We start from the raw sequence: 18,686 nt of genomic DNA, 5'->3' as shown, positions 1-18,686 counted from the left end.
CATAACCAAGATCAGCCAAAATCCTGACAAGCTATTTTTAATAAAAAATAATAATTTTAATAAAAGAATGTATATTACTGGAGTAAACATGGACAGGAAAGGCAGAAAGTGAGAGTGACAGGCAGAGACATAAACATTTATTCGCAAAGAACCCTTTGAAACATCTGGAATGTTGCAGAGAAATGTCATTTACCAAGAATGTCAGCCAATCCCAGCGCAGATGGTTCCCATTAGTGCAAGATCAAGAGACCAGCAAGGCTAAAAATATGTGTTTGCTTTTTTAGAAACAGGACTTAGTTTTCTGTGCTTTAAAAATAATAATCACTGTTACGCAATTCCTATAACTTGGAAATGTTTCCTTGGAATATCGTTTGGCACGCTGGTTAGAGCGCAGGCCCTGTGCCATTGCTATTGCTCATGGCCTTTCCCCTGAGGACTTTGTGGTATATCTTTTTCTTAGCAACAGGAGAATGCCACATTAAGCCAAAATTGATGACTTTTCGTCATAAGTGTCAGTGACAAAATATCTGGATTGCTGTTAGGGGCCTGCTCCTTGCCTGATGCAACTGTGTGGCTCCACTGGAGTCCATCAGAGCACCACGCAAAGCCACCGCGGGACTGTGGGGCCACACAGCCACTTCCCCACTACCAGACCAGCCATGTGTGCCACACCAAGCAATGCACCTGCGGAAGGCTGGGAGGAGGGCACTTTTAGTCTCCCTGGTCAATCTGTTTTGGAATAGTGGATTAAAGTCAATGGAACAACACTGATTTACACCAGGCAGCAGTCTGGCTAAGTGAGGAGGGGAGCACACAACTCTGTGAACACACCTTCACTTCTGTACCTCAAAGTGGAGATGAGAGAGATCCTGATTTCTGCTGGCAATGGTTACAAGGCACATGGCCATCTACCCAGAAGTACACCAGCCTTGGAGGAATTTGGGTTTCGAAATAAGAAAAGCAGATCTAGCATTACCAATCGTAACACATTTTATGCTGAAACCCCCAGTGGTCAGCCAGAGGTCTTCAGCTCTATCCAGAGCACAGAGAGAAAAATGCAGTTCCATAGGAAAATACTCTAAATTTCTCTTTGGCACCTGGGGTTTTCCAGCTTCAGTTCAGACCAGGCAACCAAGACTCTCTTTTCCCTTTTAAGGTAAAGGTGTTGCCTGTCATCTCCAAACCTAATGCATGGTATGGTGAGAAGTGTTGCTCAGTGGTGGATGGCAGAGGCATTACGAGCCACGGTAATGACTCAAGAAGTACAAGCAGAGAAATGCTGCCTTGACTGCACCCTTTTGAAGGCTCAGTGCATGCTTCTCACTGCCAGCTTTGCTCTGCTATTGAGGGCATGGGGCTTAGTAAAGAAACGAGTCCACACATTGCAAAGCAAGCAGGAACTCCGAGTGGATTGACTCCTTGTCCTCCTCCCTTGCACCTCTGTGCAGAGCGACCCACTGGCACGTGGAGCTGAGGTGCCTGAGCCTACGGGCAGCAGGGCTGGAAATGCCCCATCAACACTGCAACCTCCTAAGCTGTGAACACATGGTTTGGGTTTTGATCACAACCCCTTCTCCTTGGAGAAGCTCAAGGTAAGCGCACCCAGGATGACAGTGGCTTCCTAATTGCTGACGTCCCTCTGGGATGGAAATGAAAGAGAAATCTTTCTAGTCAACCATACTACCTCTTCTTTAAAGGAACTTCAGTATTTACTGTCACAGAGGGAAACCTCGCTGAATCGATTGTTTTGCTTTCTTTTTACACACTTTTCTTTTCTCACTAGTATGTTCCTTTCCAATGGTGAAAGAAGTTTCTGCTTTGCTTTTTTCAACATGGGTTTAACAGAACTTGGGGAGAGTAGGGACAAGTACAGAAGAAGATGCTGAGATAGGTATGAGGCAGACTATGATTTCACAGAAATTACATGAATGAAACAAAAACTTTCAGGATTGTTAAGAGAATACTTAGGGCCTTTCAAGTATAATGTTTCAAAATACTTTACACACAGCAGCTGCCCCTATTGAACAGATAGAGAAATAAAGAGCTGAAATGTGATTGTGGTCTAATGAACAATTCTTAACTAAAAGAGGTGAGTTCTCAGTGGAAATTCTGAAGAGAAATGTTCAAGTATTTCCTATGGCTCCTGCTGAAAACCAGATTTTGGAAGAGTACATTCAACAAAATGGTTCCTGCTACCTGTGGTCTTCCAGTGGTAACCGATCTTAAGCAAAGAAAGCAGCAGGAATGAGATCAACTTACAGGAATTCTTTACTAAAGCCAAAGATTTTGGTTGGGAAAGAGAACTGAGGAGGGAGTGGGAGCACGGAGAGCAGCAGAGTCTTGCCGTCAGCCACGGCTCGGCCCCGCTTTGCTGGCCCCATGGCATCCCATCCATGGCTGTTCGCAGGGGAGCAGACACCTCAACTGTGACCTGATGGCTCGGGAGGCTTCTCCAAGAAGACAAGCCACTTTCCAAATCTGCACACTGTGGGAAGCTGACAAAACAGCATCTGCCCATATGAGTGATGGGTGGTGGCATTTCCATTTGAGCTGGGATATCACCAGGGGCATGTAGAAACACATGAACCAGTAAAACACAGTTTTTGCTCCAAAGACCTTGACATTTCAGCCAGGATACGGCAAATGTGACTATCAGAAAGAAAGAAAATCAGATGATTAGATGAGTGCACTTTGTCAGCTAGTTTTGAATCATTTCCTCTTTTTGTTTTTTTCTTACTGTCAGTAAAGACAGAAAAAATAATATTTCAAAGGGAAAATATGCAATCAGGTGTTTGTCTTACTGAAACATGAATGTATCAAAGATGATTTTGCAGAATTGCTAGCTGCCATGCGAGACTGGAAAGAAAGAGGATGAGCTCCTGTCCAGATGTCCCAGACAGATGACCTATAAAAATCATTTTGTGGGTCTTTATCAGTGTCTTTCTGAGTAGGATAGTACAAAAAGCACTAACGGGTCTCTGTGTGTTGGTGAAGAAACCTGGCTGAAGCAGGCTGCAATGAAAGCAGGGAACTCTCCTGTCTCCCCTCGGGTAAACCAGAGGCAGCCTTAGGAGGCAGAGCAGGGGAAGTCTGCCCCTGCCTGTGCTGAGCTGCCTGTATGGAGAGAGGAGTTCAGTGTATAGGGACAATATATGGAACCGATCAGTGGTGTCAAACTCGCCACAGGAAAAGAGGAGATGCAAAAACTGAAAGTCAGAGTTAGCAGGAGAGTGGCAGAGAATGAGTAAATAAACCCCCAAAGCATTCAGCGACAAGTTCCAAGTCCTCTGATACATGGAGCAATTTCTCTCTGAAATAACGCTAGTTCTTGAAATAACATCAGCCCTCCTCCCTCAGCCCCCATCAGGGGCTATGCACTGTTCAGCAGGGCTGTCGGCTTGGCAAGTGGACGACCTTGTGTGTAATGTATAATTCAAGTATCCAATACACAAATGATTGCGGCAGAGTCAGAGAACATGCAAATTATGTCCCACATCCTGCTGTTAGTCATCCTCTTGGGGGAACTCACCCTACAAAGCTGGTATCCCAGCACACACTGTGTGTTTGCTAATCCTCACTTTCTAAATGTTTCAACAGCAGCAGGAATCTTCCAGCTCTTCTCCTGAAAATGACTGTAACCTAAAACTGCTGGAGTAAAATACTCTGTTCTTGCCCTAAAAATAGCAAATGAATTATCCGTATTTCATTTTACTGCTGCATAATAATTAGAGGTATTAGTTTAAAGTATTATGGCAAGTTATATAGAATCTTTCATCAAAGGGGATCAAAGCACTTTGCATATTAATTAAATCTCAAAATAAGATCCTGAGTTAAGCATTATTATGGGAGATAGTGAGTTCTAGGGATTCATATAGGTGATAAGAAATGAGGCTGCCTGGTGATTTACTGCCTGTGATTTACCACATAACCTTGTACAAGTCCTTCAGAGTCTCTGTGCCTTGGTTTCTCTGTCTGTAGGTGAAGGATAGTCATATTTAACTTTGTTTGCAGAGTCTGAAATAAATCCTCTGCAAAAGTGATGCCTGGCTGTGGCAGTTACAATGCCAGGACATTAAAGGTAGAGGGACGGTGGGATGGACTGACAGACGTATCCAATGGAGTCCTAAAGCTGCTCTGTCTCTGATCCAATTTTTCACTGCGTGACAGGGCTGTCTACAGGGAATTTGTCAGCACTCTTTCCTCCTTTCTTTTTCAAATGCTCCTGAAAGCGCAACTGCCACCTGGACACCTAAGCAGCAGTCACCGTCGCAGCCCTGAGCACCTCACAGGCTTCAGAAGCTGCTGTATCCACCGTAGCTTTCTAAGGTATCATCTACTGCTCCTGTTTGAGAGGTTCAATGCAGCCTAAGGATCAGATATCAAGGTTTTCAGGGGCTATCAATAGGAATTAGGTACCAAAGTGCCTTTAAAATTCCAGTCGAAAGTGATCCACAGAGCCAGGCTTCACCCATAGTGCCCTGCTAGTGACTACCCACTGCTTCCCTTCGCAGGAGGGAGCTGGAGGGGCAAGTCCTCCTCCTCTCCTAGTGTAGCTGGGACGAAGCCATTCATGGATCTCAAATCAATTTCTATGCATTAATTTCATGAAAAAGCTGTCACATTTTATAACACTGACTAACAGCGGCTTATGAAAACAAAGAATCTGCATCAAATGCTTTGACCAAAGGTTATTTTTGGTTGTACATTATTTAAATAAGTCATGTAGAATCATAAAAGGACCTATGACTAAATCGGAACAGCTCAACGTCACGAGACTAATCACAAAATTAGGAGAACCGGCAACAAAAAATCAGCCCCATGAAAAGTCAGACTGGATGGAGCAGGCAGCTTTTGTTACTTCATTATCAAATACGTGAGAAATAAACCAAAACCAGACATTCAGTCCAAAGTCAGGAGAGTGCGTGATCAGACAAGAGTAGGCAGAAGTGTATTTCTAATCCTGGATTAAAGTAAATGCCAACTTCTGTTTGCTTTTAAGCAGCAGAAGAAATATTTTTGAGTGATGTCTGAGATGTGTTGAATTTTGCTTGTTCTCATACTGCAGTTACAGGTTCACGTGCTGTGGTGAGGTACCTTCTACTATTGCCAAAGTCTGTTTATCTTGTCTCGTGACTTACTGGAGTTAAACTTGGTTTCCCCCCCCCAACAGTGGAGAAGGCATTCCTGTAAACATGCCAGTGCACTGAGATGCTTTTTGGTTTTATCTTAGAAACTAGAACGGCTTGCACAGCACCTGCAAGGAAGGGGGTACAGCCGGTCCCGCTTTCTGGGCGGGGAAACGGAGCCTGAAGAAGCTGCGTGGCCGGAGGAAAGCAGTGAGCTGGGGCGAGAGCTGCGTTCAGACCGTCAGACTCGTGCTGCCCCCGGGGCTGCCCTTCCTCTCCTCTGCCCAAAGCAGCATGGCATTATCAGCAACGAGGCCGACAGAAAAGCCACAAACATTGCCGCAGCATTGCTTCAGCTCCGTTTGGCAACCGACAGAAAGCCACTTCCCCAGACAACGGTTGCAGGCAGTACGGGGCCGGCACTGCTTGCAGCGTTCACGGACAATCCCACGGTAACAGGCATTTGCACAGAGTCCCAGCCCTCACGAGAAGCAAAGGAGACGTATTTGTCACAAGAAGCAAAGGAGACGTATTTGATGGCAACACCTCCTCACAGAAAGATGCGTCAGGGCCTTCTCTTGTCTCAACCTCATGCAAATAAGGCACAGCATGACAGGCAAAAGTGAAAGCCTCCAGGCCTCTGGGTTGCCACTGCCACCACTGCCAGCACTTGCCAGAGCTGTTCTGAGATTTGGCTTGCTAATGTCTGAGAAGCTGAGAAGAAAACAAATATGGAGTCATGGAAATCAGAGACAGAAGTCTGGGACAAATGCTCCTGGATTGCCTCTTATTGTGCATGTTCTCATCTGTCCTTTTTAATTGCAAGAACTGGTGCCTTGCAGATACCTTGAAGATGCTGGAGACAGACAGATGTATCTCATCATCAGGAAGTCTGTCTTGATAGTCAGCCAACATCCAAGGGGAGTGTGCATTATTTATTATTATGATGATCATCACCGCCACTAACCTCATTTCCCTAGAGATTTGACGCCAGTATAAATGCATGAGGCCATATCCTGGGCTTCTTACTCCTTTTTTGTTAACCGTACTGTCATATGAGCCCCCCTTGTCTTCTCTGGGAACTTTGTCTACATAAAGAACGGGACACACACTGAGTAAACTCTTCTGGACAGTGCTCTATCTTTTTTATTATAAGCTTCATTTGAAAGCTATAGGACAGGAAAGCAAAAGGCTGGATGTGCTGTGAAACATTTGCAGAGAGTGTCTACCTGGCTCCCCACAGACATCCACTTTACTGGAGAAAAGCAGAACAGCAGAAAACCCATAGCAACAAGCAAAAGTTGTTTGTGTGTGCCAACGCTGAGTTACGAACCCCGAGCTTTTTGCATATTGCATGTGCAGGAACATGATGTCAGTACCACTGTACTGCAACAGGAAGCAAAAGATAAGAACTTGATGAACCATCAGCTCTTCCTGAGTGCTAACTTGGCACCATGTTTTTGTTTATGTTTTATGAAGTACAGGTCAGCAAGACAAACGATCTTTCTGGCAACTTCAGCCTTTCTTTTATTTCACAAACTGATTAAGCTATTGCAAATGCATCTTTTATTTCTAAATACTTGCCTCACTTTTAGCAGGAAGCATGTGTATGAGTGCTGCACTATCTGTGGTTTGCGTCGTCTGGTCATGTTGTAGAACTTCTGCACCTTGATCAGATGACAGAGAGAAATAAATCAGAGGATGCAAGTAATGTGCAAATCATCATTATTAGGCACTTCAGAACATATTTCTGGAGAAATTATTTGTCCTAAAGATTCATAGACCTTCTTTATAAATGTCAGATGACTATGCAAATATTAGCAACAACATGAAAATAAATTATATTATCCCACATATGGAAATGAAGTGAAATCTAAATTTACAGACTCTGTATTTCATTATTCATCTCAGCCTAATCACAAGCACTGAGAAACACCATTGTAAAATCCAGTGAGTGCCTGATTTGTTTTCTAAGCCCCAAAGAAGAGGGCTTTTTCCTTATTCTGATAGCGTACTGAATTTAGCGCACGCTGCTCACGGTATTCTCTAATCCATTGCAGCTGAACCGAAACACTCAAGTTTCTGGGGCACTGATGCTTGACGGCTCAGAAAGAGCGATCCCCCAGCACGAGCCTGCCGAGCTGTTCTGCGCTGTGCACTGAAAGGGGCAGGAGGCAGCACAGCGGAGCTGCTGATTAATGACAACAGCCATGGAGGATTTTCCTATTATGCCAAGCGTCGGAGGGAAACAGTAAGTAACGTAAAGGAAATGAGTGCGTTTGCTCAAACTGCAAAAGGTCATCCAGCTACCTATTTTCAGCTTTGATATACATGTAGCATTTCAACTCCAATTTTTATCATAAATCCTATCTTCCCAAGGTCTTCAGGAAGGTGACAGAGAAATTGTGAGGTTATTGGGTGGTGTGAGAACGGAACTAGCTATGATTTACAAACTTGTCATTGCAGCATATCCACTTTTGTGTAATGAAGGAAAAAGCAACCACCCTAGCAGCAACCCTTTTGCATCCTCACCATACAGTTTTAAACAACAGCTTCTGCTGGTATCAGAGAGATTCAAGACCTCCCCCCCCAAATACCCTGCAAAGCCAGTTTAACAGCGTACAACATGCATATGCAAAAACCGCCACTCTCCTGTGAATTGCAGGCTACGTTGCAACTTTACAGAGAGAACTCTGCCAAATGCTCATTAACATTGACATGACTCAAAGTTACATACCAGTGACTGTGAATACAGCAAAATCTTTCATACAAAATATTGCTCTATAAAAAACAATGTTCAGGACTCCTGGGTTTCATCCACAGTAGTCCCATCGTCTCCCTATGACAAGTAACTTAACCTCCCCCAACCTCAACTCTCATGTTTATGAAGTATAAATAATAGCACTTAGCTTTCTTTCATGGGCCATTGTGAGATGTGGTGAATCTTCAGAGTGTTTGAAAGATTAGCGAATTAATGTTGCAAGAATAAAAGGACTATGACAATTAATGCAATAGTACCAATGATTCATATTATTTTAGTTACCTCCTAATCTCCTTGGCTTTCAAACAAATCTCAAAAAACACGGTAAAGCATGTTATATTGTAAGTGCGAAGGAAGCTGCGTATTATTTTAGCTGGATAAGCGCACAGCACACAGCATGAAACCACAGTGCTGCTAAAGTTAACAGCAATACTCATAGCATATAACACAAAATAGCTATTTTGTATATTTTACAGCATCTATTGTATCTCACAGAGCCATGGTGAGACGTAACTAAAACACCAAATCGAAAAGACTGTGCGACACTAACTCAGGACTAGACTGTTAGGACAAAATTTCAATCTATTGCACTTGAATGCATAATGAAAAATCCATTAGTGACTCACTTACTTCTAAGGATAGAAGGCAGCATACCTTATGAGTCAGCCTTCTGCTGAGAAAAAGTTCTACTTTCAATGGACTGGGAGATAAACCATTGAAAAGGGTGCAATTATCAACCATTACATTGCGGGACAGAATGGAGAATGGGCAATGAAAAGAGCAAAAATACATGAAGGACTTAGCTCATGGAAGAACTCTTGGCATCATAAGACTGACCTTTAAACTCAGTGAGAAATACAAGTTGAATCAGTTCATCACTTGTCTAGGAAGTTTGCTGCAGACTTCCCTGGCAGTCAAAGCATGCAGATTAATTCAACAGGAATACTAGCAAAAGCAGGGTTAAAATAGATAGGACTGGTTGCCACATATGGAGGTTTGGACCAATTAGAGAAGGAAAAAATGAAATAAAGATAAATGAACCAAATGTACTTAGCATTATCAAATTAGGATTAATGCAAAGTATGATCTGCATTTATAGTGCCTTCAATGGAGGAAAAAAAACTGGTTATAGCATTTCAGCCAGATAGTAACTACAGATAAATGAATGGAATCACATATAAGAAGAAATAGGCTGAAAATAGAGAAACAGTGGTATGGTCTCTGAAAGGATTTGAGGGAAGGTACTTGCATCTCTCTGAAGAGAATTGCATAAAGTAAATAGAGGGAGTAATTCTTCTGAGATCTCTGGGCTAGTGAAGTAGATGATTTTTTATCTCTAATTTCAGCTCCTGAAGTCCTTACTCAAGTAAAACTCCCACTCAGGTCAATTAAATCTTCCTTCTGGTTTTAAACAATGTAGATAACGCAAGACAAATGCTTTCTAGTTTGTCGACATTTTAACTCCTTTTGGCTCTCTGCAGTCACCTGCAGTAGTCATGCTACGCTGTATCTGCTAGCAATACACATACACATGAGTCATTGCGCCCTAGAAATAAGACAGCTAAGGGGGTCAAGATGTTGGACTTTTTAGATTAATTCCATTGCCTTCCATAAACTCCAGCTTGATTTCTGTGGGGGTGAGTCATAAAGAATTTGGCCTTCCACCTGGAATAACATTATCTGTGGCTTTGGATAGACACACTTCAACCACACTGCTTTTTTACTCTTCCACTCCTCCTCTTTGCTCTTGCCTAGGGTACACTGCGTACAAGAGGCCATTCTGAGAGGGCACAATATTACGCCATGTAGCAGTAGACTTCTCCTCATGCTTTGGATAAGCTAAATGAGATTACTAGCTTTGTCACAGAGGACCCATAAATCTTACTATAAGAGATTAATTCCCAAGGAGAGAACACTTCACTGAAATCCGCAACTTCTCCCTTATGTGGCTCTTCCTCAAAATTTTTGGTCAGTGGTAAGAGACTCAATCACTTTTGCAACTGACAGCAAAAGGCAACAGCAAACTTTCTCCGGGCATTGCTGCTGGGAATGAATTTCTGGCCTGATGTTTCAGGGATTTCACATTCAGATTCACTAGCAGCTTTGATCTTTCTGGGGGAATCACACCTATCTTGCGCTCTATCCCTACGCTGTGTCAAGGACAGAAGGGGTATGCGACTGCAACGTCACCGACGTGAACTTTACGTGGCCTTATTGGTACAACAGGAAGCAACAGAAGATGTTCCTCATTTACATAAAGCTCCAATCATGAGTCATCTCTATCTTCTACAGCTCCGCTTGTCACTCTGACGAGTCTCTGGACGGTAAGTGTACGTACTGTTCGTCAGTCATATGCTCGCAAACGTCGGCCTGGCTGTTTCAGCGTTTGCTTTGGGGAAATAGAAAAATGTAAAATGTGCGCATAAAATTTCCCTGCAGTCTGGGAAAGTTGTGTGCCTAGCTTCTCTCACACTGGAAGGGAGAGATTCGTTAATTTTTAGCCCATACTATCACAAGCCAATACCTTGACTTTAAGCCTTTTGTATTCATTGTTGAGTGACCATCAGCTGTCCATCAAATCTCTGCCTTCTTCTACGACTTCTGGAGAAATGTCTTCCATTAATGAACATAATAACTTACACCATTTCCCATACAGAAAGCTAAGGTCCGAGGAATCCCTGTACAGGACTGCTGGAAAATTCAGTTGCTGAGCTGGGAACAGAATTGAGGAAAGTTGTCCTGAACAATAAATCTCTGGCTACCCGATCAAGAACTTCTTTCTCCACGTCAGCAGAAAAGACCAGTGTGTCTGTGACAGTGTCACTGGGAGTATATGGGCAAGTTGCACATTTTAAGCTCAAGCGGTTAATCTCTCTGGATACACTCTGTACTCCACAGAAAGAGGTTACTTAGAGTCCTGGTCTGAACTGCTCTGTGGCAGTGGCCCTGTGAACCTTTCTCGTACTTAGGCTAGAGAGGGAATTTAGGAAAATTAGCTTTATTATGCTAATGTTAGCCTCTGTGAATAACCTTGCAATGAAGTTGTCGCATCTCTGACACTGTTTACACTACTGTCCCTAGCAAAAAACATCTACCAACGCGGAAAAAGGGCAGCATGGAAATTCCATTTCAGTAAGTGGAATTGGAAACTTCTCTCTTTTTCATCCATAGGGTTGTTCCTGTCATGATTTCAGGGAAGAGAATGCATGAGCAAGATGACATTGAAGAATAGGCAGGCAGTCACCGAATACTTTGTGTGTGCATGCTCAAAGGACGGATAAAGTTTGAACATAATCATCATAGAACGTAACCATTCATGAGAGAGTGTAGAGAAGTGAAACACAAACGATGAGAGACCCATATTTTAGTGCGTTAGGAAAAGCCTTGGTGAACAGAATAATCATCTTTGTTTATGTCTTTGTTGTAACCACACTTCCAAGACAACTAAAAGGGAAGGGGCAAACTGTTGTATCACTGAACCCAACCCAATATACCAAGGTTTAGTACCTTTGACTCAATATTGTGATAACCAAAACCTGTATGCAGATTTCAGAGTCAGCACAGGCCAAAGAGTTGCCCCAGACATTACCACTTTGGCAATCACTATTATAGAATGATAAAATGTGAACTTTGGGAGTATTTTAATAGAACAGAATATGGATTTTTTTATAAAAATGTTTTTCTCACAGAATTTGGTCAAATGTTTGTAGATTGAACATCAGATGATCAGAATTTGCCAATATATCAGATGTATTCCCTTCAGTAGACTCTAACACCAGAGATGCAAGGATACAAACATCTTACTCTACACCATAGGATGCAGCACAGCCAAACTACATTAACATACGGCAGCTAAGATTAATGCTTGGAAATAGCCCAGTCTCTGAGTCAGACCGATCCCTTCCGTTCATAAAGTGCCAGGAAAAAAGTTTAAAAGTCCAATTAAAATAAAACTCAGCTAGCTCCACTGCAGGCTTATCACCACTGTGTGAAAAGGGCAGTGCTCCTCTTCTGCAAAACACGGGAGCAAGAACCATCAAGTGGCCTTATAGGGGGCAGGCTGAAAGGGGCTTCTCTGTCGAGGGTAAAGTGTGGAAACTGCTAGGCCTGGCTTCCTCCATAGGCAGGGGGAGTTTTCTGTATGTATATGTTGCTTGTTCAAGTCAACCTGGTTTGATAATTTCTGATTATACTCACTGTCATTTGAAAAGGACCTTTGCTGTCTGCACTTGAATTTCATTTCTAATGAGTCAGCTCCCCAGCTTCATCTCCTCTTTCCTTCTGCCACAAGCTGAAACCTCTCATCCTCGTCTCTAAGCCCCTGGAGAAGTCTACCCTCATTGAGAGGGCAATGAGAGCATTATCTGCTCTCATTTCTTCCCAATCCCCCTCTCCTAGTTACTCATAACTTAAGCAGTTTCTCTCTTTGGTGTTACATAATTTGTCATTTTTTTCCTGTTGTCTCTGTATTTACAGCATCCTCTCTCTCTCTCCATCTCTCTTAATATATGCTAAAACATATATTAAGAGAGATGCCAACCCTTAAAGAAGATGATTACCAGTTTGGAATATCTGTTTGGCCAAATGGCAACTTCAGCTGAAATCAGCCTCGAGGGCAGATGCTAAATTGGATTCCAGGTCATCTGAAGCTGGGCATCCAAAACTGACTCCAGAGGCCAGATCCTGGTGAATCAAATGCTAACAATGACATTTCAGGAGTGTGGAGTGCATAGACCGCAGATGAAATCAATAGAAGGCCAGAGCCAATCTCTTCTGTCTTTGTTCATTAGAGGGTTAAAAAAAACTCTTTTAAAAAGATCTTCTCCAGCCACTCCCTGACTTCTGCAACACATGCGTTAGCACTGAGAAAACCTCAGTCATCATAGGACTGGCAAAGGACCAAGCAAGAGTCATGAAAACTCAAGTGTCAGTCACAGAACAGGCCACATGCTAGCAACTCACAGAAGAAGCAATTATGAATCCATGTCCTTCCTATGAAAAAGATGGAAAAAGACTCTATCTCTTGCCTGAAAAGTCCCACTGGGCTTACTGATTTCCCTGAACACTATACAATATCTAGAGGAAACCACTGAGAAAGCTGATAAGGCAGCATGGACTAGCATGCCAAAAGTGAGGTGCTATTCAACATCTCACACACGCGGCCAGTTCCAATGGCTCAAATGATGGGTGAGAACTTGCTAAGCTGCAATAACTTGACTGGATATCCACAAATTGCTGAAGTAGGATTTGGCAAGTCTTCCAACAAAGCTTCTAGTACCTTCTTTGAAAAATTCCTCCTTGATAAAGGTTTGGGTTGTTTAACTTGTTCCCTGCCTATGGGTCTTTGTGATGACCCAGTGCTATTGAATACTCAGATAGTCATTCTGTTGAAAAATGCCAGGTGTCATGTATTGCTGCCATTCCCTCCTGCTAGACACAGACCTGATCACAGGCTGACCATACACTCAAGAGGCCCAGGCTGGCTTCCACAACTCATATCTAGGAAGAAGCTGCTCATTTTGAGAAGGTCATTCTTAATGCAGCAAGCCAGGCACTCAGCATCACTAGTCCCTGCCTAGCTTTCCACGCTGACTCCCCACTGAGAGCATGCCAGTGCAAGATCTCTGGGAGAAATCCAAAATAACACTCAGGCACTGAAGTGCAACTTATGCAGACTGCTGGCGCCTATGCTCCTGACAGCAACCCAGGAAAGCTCTGCCTCCCCCATCCCAGCTATGTCAGATGCTGTAAGTGCCTACGGTTTCTGACAACAGCTTCTTCAGGCGCCAAAAGGTCTAATGCCTCTTTGTGCTCAGAAGTCCTGCTCCTCCGACCAGGCTGAATTCAGGCAGCTACTTCTTGCTTAGGCCTATCCAGAAAGCAGGTATGTTGATAAGGTTTTAAGGACTCAATTTCCTAGGCATGCTGTGACTGAATTGGGCTCAGAGTATGAGGCAGTGGGGGACCTCGAGAGTGCTTACTCATTTAACATTAGTCAGTCACGGACCCCCTAGATCCCTGCTCCAATATGCCCCTGTTGCCCAGCTAAGACTCCTAACTGGGCACTCTGTTCTGGCACCAGGAACTTTTCATTCCTGGCTTCACAGTGGCTCAGCTTTAAGAAGCAGGGCATAGGGCATTTCTCTTCATTCTCTGAATGCCCTAAAGCCTCTCACAGCACTCCCAGTCCTCTCAAGTCCTAAGGTCCAAAACCCACTTCTGGGGCAGTAATCTTAAGCACTTGGCAATTACATAAGACAAAGGTCACGGCTCTTCTTCTGGGTATAGTTTCACGAAGAAGAGTGATTCAGGTGTTCATGCCAAACGTGTGACTTAAACCCATAAGCAAATGCTTTTGGGTCTTGAATCAGAGCTTCAGAGTGAGATAGAAAAGCCCCTTCCTTCTTACCATTTCCTACTGGCTGATGCAGGCATCTCAGCACTCAGTGTGTTAGCTACAGATGCTCCCAGTCCTTAGTTTCCTAACTCTTCCTTTCCAAAGTACACAGAATTTAAGCATCTAACTCAGCACAGTGCATTCTCCCTCTGTGAACCAGGCACTAATCCCAAACTCTTTTTTTGTTGCTAATCTCAAATGTCTTTGAGATTTGGCCCTCTCTCTTAGGTTCAAAGTCCTCTGTTAAAGGACTTAGCTCTAGTTAACTGTTAACTTGAATCTTTGGCCATGACCTCTCATGCATTTGCAGCTTCCTGAACTACAGCAAACACTGATCAATAGAGGGACGGCTACGAAAGCATGAGGTAAGCCTGTGGCAGCAGCTGAAACTTGTTCATGGAGTTCATTTCCACAGTAGAAAAGGAACCAAATAGAAAAATGTTCTGCTCACTATGACTTTCTCATAGCTAATTCCTGACACACTAAAAAGTAAAGCAAACAAGGAAAGAGAAAGAAACCATATCAAAAACAGGGTAAATTTCCTAGGGACTTTAAGAGCTGCAGATTCCCATTAGCACTGCCCAGCACAGTGCTTGCCCACTGCCACAGGACAAGGAAGAGGCCACAGGGCCGCACAGACCTCCTCCTCCATACATAAAAATACACATGGCAGCTGTAGCCAGCCCTGTGATCTATCAGATAATCAGGCTATTGTTTCTACATATTGAACAGGAAGAGGAGAGGTTGTTATTATGGATTCTTTAAGGGAAAAGCTCAGATACTCAATGAAGAAGACCCTCTTTAAGTCCTTTGCTATGTAGATCCTAATTTATTCTGATGTCCATTTATAGTCCAGTCTTGCAGTAGATTGACAACTATAACTTATAAGATAATGATGAACACAGACTACTCTTCATCATGGCTTAAAGCTTGCCTTTTTGTTCTCTGGCGTTTGGAAAGTACTGTCAACACATAGCTTATCAAAATCCTAAGAGGAAGGGCTGAACTTTTGTTACTGATTATACTTAGCCCAGCCCTAGTATTCAAATTCTTCACCTACGTGGGCATCCTGTCCCTTCAGAAAGATTTTCTCAGATGATGTTATTTATATTTTTTAATGCTTTATGCCATTTTCTATTCCTTCTCTAAAATGTTTTTTCCTTTTCCTGGACGGCAGTTCTGTGTATTACAGCATGCAGTCAGTGACACACCCTGCCGAATACAACACATAATCAAGTAAACACACCCTGTAAAGCAATGTGCTCACTTTAAACCCAAACCCACCCTGACATGAGTGCTACAAGCACATCCTGTGAATAAATGCACAACGGCAAGATGTCATGGCGCATACCCTGTCACACACTATCCCAAACCAAAAGCTACAGCTCAGCTGCAGGCAAACACACCTCTGTAACAGAAGGGGCATAAGTGAATAAGCACTGCACCCTCCTTACAGTCACTGCACATTCCCAATGAGGAACGAAACATAATTGACCTAAACGATGACTGTGTGTACCCAGCTTTACCTTTAGCAAACAATGCTGCTCATGACCTAGTCACAGCACTTACAATATGTTCCCAAGTCAAAGGCCATAGTCCAACCCAGAGGCTAACAAAACTCAGCCATGTGTAAGGAACCACAAACAAAACAAAAGAGGAAATCATGCATGAGCATTACAGATTTTTAAAATTATGCCAAATGGGTAAGGATCTAGGTCATACTATTTTAGGAAAAAAGGCAATTTTGATATAACAAAATGGAGATAATCAACAATATCAAGGGTTAATGCAAATTGTATGAACAAGAAGTTAAAAGTAAAGAATAGCATATCACCTAGAAGTTAGAAGTACCTAGGGAACCTGGACAGACAACATTTTACCTGTAAGAACAAGTTTATGAAGTAAATATTAAGGAAGATGATTCAAACAAAGTACTTTGGGGCCACTTTTTCACGAGAAGGTAGCAGTTTTGTCTTATCTGCAAGATTATCCTTTTATTTTTCAACTTTGTATCAGTTCGGAATCCAGATATAGTCACCCATGATTTGATTTATACGTAGGAAAGTGAAGTTGAATGAGGAAAATACTCTTTTTTGCAAGGAGAATTATGAACATAGAATTAGGAGAGAGGGAATTTGTTTGCTAATTTTAGAAGTGATGACTTTATTTTGTACTCTTAGGTGAGTCAGTTCATCTCTCTGCTTCAGTTTCATCAGTAAAGCAGTTCTGGTAATATTTACTCACTGATTTCAGAGTAGTAGTTTGGCTTAATTAATGTTACTAATGCACTTTCAAGAAAAATAGATTGTTTTAGGACTACTGCTATCAAAAATATGTTAGTTTATTACTTATATGAAAAAAAAACTTTCAAAATCAGTTGTCATTATCAGTTAACTTATTCCAGTTCTAATGAAGTGATAGTCACCTCGAGTAAACTCTTGCTTTTAATTCTTACTCTAATACACAATGTGATCTAAGCAGCCGCACCCAGCTGGACTGTAGACAAATTCCTGTTCTTATCTCAGGCACAGTAGAAGCCTTATGTAATTAAACAACATTGTGACGAGGGTCTTATCTCAGGGCATTAACTTCTTCTTTCCTTGGCAAGGATGTAAGTGAATTGGATCAAATTGGAAAGCTGTCCTGGCGTTGCTCGGAGTCCATTAGTTTCTTCAGAGTGTGAGTTTTTCATTGCAAACAAAATCCTCCCAACGTGATCTCTTACTGTGCTGTGTTCTTGAGCCTGCAAAAGGCAGGACTCCTCAAGGCCTCCTCAAGATTTGTCTACTGTACAAGTTAAGTGATTTTGTAACCACTTTAGTAACTCTCTTGGCTCTTGAGAGAGTTTATGTCTTTGCACAAGATGGTTAATAATAGCTAATGGTATCAGGCTCTTGCCAGAAGCCTAGACTAGCACTTGGTTGTGTAACTATAACTTGATAGGCGCTGTTTTGATTTTTTTTTCCCTACAGATAGCACCCGCTAGCTATGCCTACGTAATTGGTTTGACCTCATGAGAGATGAGAATTGCCTCATTAATTTCAGTGCGTTGTTATGTTTTGGAGCACAATGCAAAGTGCAGCAAGATTTCACTGCTAATCAGTTGGCAATCTGCTGAATATGCTTTTACAATAGAGTTGGATAATTTAGATGTCTGAAATTAAAAAAACAGTTAGGCATTTTTTATCTGTTCCCTTGGGGCTTTTGAGGGATTGTGCTCTGTTATCTCATCCCCAGGATTCCTCCAGTTTTAAATATTCGTAGCAAAGAATTGTTCTCTCTTCATTTGAAAGACTATGGCACTGTTCAACAGCTCTGACTCTTAAGCAGTTTTTTCTCTGCTTGTTCTAATATGATTTTTTTTTCAAATTTCCAGTTAAGAAGACAGAATGGAAAGATGTGGATCTCTAAGGATGGAGATGATTACAGTGGCAAAAAGAGGAAGAAGAAAGTTGTAGAATCAATTAGGAAAGCAGCACATTTAGAATGCTGTAATCCCTCTTTCTCTTGCCTTACTTTTTGACTAAAAAGACAAAAATAGTTGTATTTTGTTCCTGCACTGTAATTTAACATGCATTGTATGTGAGTGACATGACTTTATTCCTTAATACAGCCGTGATCACGGTCTATCTGCAGAAAAAAAGACCCTGACTGATGCCATTAGCTGGAGACATTATTAAGGGAACCTGCGGTGCAGGATGATGTACGGAATAGCGTGGGATTAGCGAGGTGCATTGCATTAAACCTGGCAGGGATGAAGTCAGATGAAAGCATTAGCATCTTCAAGCAAAGAGGCAAGACAGCACATCAAAGGAACTCAAGTGACTGGCGAAATGCCTTGCCTGCAGAACGGAGAGCTTTTTCTTATTTTAATTCTTTGGCCTCCAATAAAACTGCCAAGAGATTTTCAAGAGAAAGAGCCACACTGAGACCAAAGTTGTTCATCCTCTACCAGAAAGAGGTGTGTGTTTGGGGGGGAGGCTCTGTGTGTGGGAGGGCAGCGTGGCAGGGGTGCTCCTCCCTCATTTACGGGCACTTTGAATCATGAGACTTTTCTCAGTCTGTCCTTGTGGCTTTATCTAGGCACCTGGTTCCCAGACAGAGAAAAGACTATGTTGCAGACAAAAACGTATGCAGTTATTATTGTGATGCTGCGAATGCAAGGGATGGCAGACAAAACCCAAAACGCTGCATCTGCATGAACTGCCACGCTTCAGTCTGCACGCCTTGGCATTTCCACCAAAACGGCTGACACAGCCCGTGGCTGCCGACAGCGCAACAGAGCCACAGAGAAGCAGGCAAAGCCTAACGCTACAAAACGTGCCCTGCAATCGTGGGCCGTGGATGTGGAAAGCCACACAGGGCACAGCTTGCTTTGCCAGGCAGGATTAACTCCTGGGGT

General features: G+C 42.7%; 1 long non-coding RNA gene across 4 annotated transcripts; it reads left to right on the top strand.

Annotated features, from left to right (window-relative positions):
* Positions 1–7,180: 7,180 nt before the first annotated feature.
* On the top strand, positions 7,181–18,237 carry LOC135330030 (uncharacterized). Of its 4 annotated transcripts, XR_010391747.1 has the most exons (6): positions 7,181–7,377; positions 9,643–10,211; positions 12,364–13,771; positions 14,595–14,649; positions 16,893–16,963; positions 17,661–18,237. It is a non-coding gene; the product is annotated as an uncharacterized LOC135330030 (long non-coding RNA). The 4 variants fall into 4 exon arrangements; XR_010391746.1 differs by lacking the exon at positions 7,181–7,377 and having other exon boundaries at positions 9,623–10,211; XR_010391749.1 differs by lacking the exons at positions 7,181–7,377; positions 16,893–16,963 and having other exon boundaries at positions 9,623–10,211.
* The last annotated feature ends 449 nt before the right edge of the window (positions 18,238–18,686 follow it).

The sequence above is a fragment of the Dromaius novaehollandiae genome, chromosome 15 (assembly GCF_036370855.1).
Source record: "Dromaius novaehollandiae isolate bDroNov1 chromosome 15, bDroNov1.hap1, whole genome shotgun sequence".
Taxonomy (NCBI): domain Eukaryota; kingdom Metazoa; phylum Chordata; class Aves; order Casuariiformes; family Dromaiidae; genus Dromaius; species Dromaius novaehollandiae.
This window is presented reverse-complemented; position numbering and strand designations above follow the sequence as displayed.